The sequence below is a fragment of the Orycteropus afer genome, unplaced genomic scaffold, assembly GCF_000298275.1.
Source record: "Orycteropus afer afer isolate SDZICR_OR568_19922 unplaced genomic scaffold, OryAfe1.0 scaffold00125, whole genome shotgun sequence".
NCBI classification, from domain to species: Eukaryota; Metazoa; Chordata; class Mammalia; order Tubulidentata; family Orycteropodidae; genus Orycteropus; species Orycteropus afer.
In genome coordinates, this window is record NW_006921712.1 from 1,375,961 (window position 1) to 1,380,387 (window position 4,427).

Consider the following 4,427-nt stretch of genomic DNA (forward strand, 5'->3'; position numbering starts at 1 on the left):
TGGGTTTGATCCACCAGCCTTCTGGTTACCAGTCTAATGCCTTAGGCACACCACCAGAGCTCCCTACTATAGGGTAGACATATATTAATTCGAGTGATAGGAAAGACAATGTACAATAAGGAAGAGAGGTCAGCATAAAATGATCAAGGCAGTAGAAGTCACAGGGAGGAACACAAGAGTTAAAGGCAACCAAGGTGAATACTATTACATACACAACTCTGCAATAATAGTAGTAACAGTAATTTACAAATGGACAGACACACAATCTGAGCAGGGGTAGAAAGGTGAATGGGATTATACCCACAAATATATACAGGTTTCGCAGGGCTTATCTCTACCTATGTCTTTATAAATGCTGCAAATATATCCATGAATGTAGCAGAGCAAACAGGCGACAAAGTTATCAAAACATCTTAGTCATAACCAAACACTTTGAGGGAATGAGTCACTGAGTATGGAGGCTCAGGACCATAGTCTCAGGGGACTCTAAGGTCACTGGCATAACAGAGTCCACAAAGACAATGTTCTACATCCTACTTTGGTGAGTAGCAATAGAGGTCTTAGGAGTTTGTGAATAGCCACCTAAGGTACAACTGTTGATCTATACCCTTCCAGAGCAAAGAAGAGTGAAGAAAAGCAAAGATGCAGGAAACAGTCCAAAGGATAAATACAGCACATGAACCCCAGCCTCCACAACCCTAAGACCAGAAGAACTAGATGGGGCCCATCTACCACTGCTGACCTCTCTGAAAGGAACTGCAATAATAGGCCCAGATAGAGTGGGGGGAAATGTGGAACAAAACTCAAAATTACTAGTTGAAAAAAATAAATAGATAAGGTTACTGGCCTGATGAAAACTGGTGGAACCTCTGAGACTATGGCCCTTGAACACTCTTCAAGTTAGGAAATGAACTTAACCACCATGATTCAATTGTCAGCCAAACGACAGGCCTAAAAGGTAATCAGTAATATCAGGAGGGTATGCACTCATTTAAACAATCAGGCATATGAAATCGAACCAAAACCAAAACCAAACCCATTGCCGTCAAGTCATTTCCAACTCATAGAGACCCCCCTCCCTGCAGGTCCAAGACAGTATCTCTACAGAAGTAGACTGCCCAATCTTCCTTCCGAGAAGTGGCTGGTAGGTATAGACTTCTGGTTAGCAGTCAAATGCCTTAGGCACTATACCACCAGAGCTCCCATATGAGATGAAGAGGACAGCCATTTGCCAAGGGATAGAGCTGGGAAGGCAAGAAGGAATGGGAAGGAAGGAGCAAAGGAAAAGGTGGATGCAGGGAGGAAGTGGGAAGAATGCTGTTAGTGTGGGGATTACAGTAAATGTCACAAAACAGAATGTGTATGCATTATTAGATGGAAAATCAATTTGCTCTGCAAACTTTCACTAAATCACAATCAGAAGAAAAGGAGGGGCACCTAAAGCAGCTCAATCGACATCACCAAAATGGAGCCTCAAGCCCTGCCACTTATCCCCAATAATATTATTATTATTAGGTGCCACTGGCTCTGACTCAGAGTAACTTTGTGTACAACAGAATTAAACTGCTCAGTCCTGCACCATCTGCCCAATCCTATGCTTTGAGACCATCATTGCAGCCACTGTGTCAATCAATCTCGTTGAGGGTCTTCCCCTTCTTTGTAGACCCTCAATAAACTCAGTTCCAAATTCAAGTCCTTCCCAAGTGTGGTAGTTAAGGTTATGTGTCAACTTGGCTGGGCCTGGTTTTGAGTGGCTAGGCAGCTGGGTATAATCATTCCTCATTTGTGACTGGTAATCAACTCCATGGTGAAATCTATCATGAACAGCCTCAGGGATGTGGTCTGCTTCCAGTATATAAGACGACACTTTGAGAAAGGTCTGAGCTTTCTGACACACTTGGATGCCACATGTAGCCAACTCTTCATTCGCAGCCTGCCACACTGTTGATCTTGGGACTGTTTAACTAGTGGCCTGCCATGTTGCTTGATATTCCTGGGACGATGACATTTTACTTGTCAACCTGGGGTTTGTTAGCCTTTTAACTCAGCAGTTGCCTGAGTTAAAAGATGTCTCTAGCTCCAATGGGCTGGGAGCAAGAGGCAGAGCTGAAGTCCAAGGTCAAGGGGACTTCTTCACCCAGCCTCTAGAGCTGGCACTTTGAACTCAGATTTCTAGCCTCCTCAACTATAAGAGAATAAATCCCTGTTTGTTAAAGCCATACATTTGTGGTATGTATCTGATAGCAGCACTGGAGGATAAAACACCAAAGAACAAAGACTGTAAAGAATCTGCCATAGCTTTCTAGCTCTACGAGAGGAAGGCCCAACTAGGACACACTGTTTTAACACATTTTTAAAGAGCTAATTTAACATTTTTATCATAGCACCCAGGAGATCTGGTGGCACAGTGGTTAAAACATTTAGGTGCTAATCAAAAGTTGGCATTTGAACCCACCAGCCATTCCACAGGAGAAAGATCAGGCAGTCTGCTTTCATAAAGATTTACAGCTTTGGACACCCTATTGGGCAGTTCTACTATCTTATAGAGTCTTTCTATGAATCAGAATCAACTCGAGGCAGTGGGTTTGGTATCACAGCACCCATCCACTTTGATCCTCAAGAGGCTGGCACCAACAGGTAGGAAAGTATTTGCCGACCTGGGGGATAATACAGAGTTAGAGTGGTGCGAACAATATCTCAAAATTAAGATTGTCGATTTATAGAATGAAGGAATCAAACCATGATAAAATTTATCCTGAACAAAGGCGTAGAAAAGGAAATTTTCCAATTGCTACACTTCAGTTAGTATCTACTGAATAAAGACACTATAAACGCTGGGAACACAGGTCAAATTTTAGGGCTACAGTGGACCAGCTCTGTAACCTTGTGGAGATTACCTAGCACCTCCTCAAGTAAATTTTATTAAGCATAAAATAACATCTACACTTACTTTATGGAACAACTGTGGGATTAAATGAGATGCCCACTGATTGTTCCCTCATTCGCTCCTCTTCTCCACTCTCACTTTTTTCTTTTCTGCTTTACATTTTCTGTGATTTTTAAATGTTCACTTATCAATCTCTCAACCAGCAGAAAAGAACGCTATCTATAATTACATAAAATCTCTCTCTGATTAAAATTAAAAACATATCCATAATTAAGTATTTTTATATTAGTATGTTCAAAGTACATGTAAAAATAAGTTATATTCTAGACAAGACAACTCACTAAAGTCACAAAAAGGATATGGCAGCCCTTTAACATTATTTTTCAAAATTATCCCGTAAGTTCTAATTAGTACAAGATGTAAAACAGAAATAAGACTTAATACTACTAGCACGGAAAACACAATTATTATTATTTAGAAGCTCTGATGGTACAGTGGTTAAAGTATTCAACTGCTAACCAAATGGTTGGCAGTTCAAAGCTACCAGCCACTCCCTGGGGAGAAAGAGGCAGTTTGCTTTCTTAAAGATTTACAGCCTTAGATACTTTAATGGGGCAGTTCTACTCTGTCCTATATAGTTGCTATGAGTCAGAATTAATTTGATGGCAGTGGGTTTGTCTTATGAGGTATTTTGTTTTTGTTGTTATTTAGACAATGACTATGTAACTAGAAAATAGAAGTAAATCAAATGAAGAGTATTAAACTGAAAAACTAAACTAGCTGTTTGTTGTCAAGTCAATTCCAACTCATGACTTACCCCAAGGAGGTGCCAGGCAAGCAAACCTGACTTATGTTCATAACTAAACTCCATGAAAAGGCTTTGAAATACCGGGTCTAATTAAACAGAACATTATCATTTGGGGGAAAAATAAAAAGCTTATTTATATTTTCAGGTTAATAGTGAAGCCTTTCAAAATTATCAGCTATTTATATGTTTTATTTTGTAAATGCTTGCTTCATGACCCTGACAAGTTTTTCTTTTCTATTGTGTTGCTTATCTTTATGATTTTCAAATGCTCTTAATAGTAACTACTTTTTAAGTATTAAATTTTCTCCTACTTTGTCATTTGTCTTACACTTTTTGTACATGGCTTTTTTTTTTTAATACAAAAAGTTTTTAAAGTAGTAACATGTCTTCAGTTGTTTTTTTTTTCTGCTTTCTTTTTTTTCCTCTTGCTTATGCTTACAAAATGCTTCCCTGAGATTAGATTCTTCTAGTACTTTTATGGCTTCACTTGAAAGAAAGTAATCTTTAATCCATGTGGAGTTTATTTTGCTGTCTTCTGTGAAAATATGGATCTAACTTTTTTTTCTCTCAAAAGAGTTAAGCAGTGACCCCAGTACTATTTTTTTTTAAATACTGTTTTTTCCTGTTTTGTTTATCATGCTCCTCTTTGTTGTTGTTGTTGTTAAGTGCCGTCGAGTCGTTTCCGACTCATAGTGACCCCATGCACAGCAGAACGAAACACTGCCCGATCCC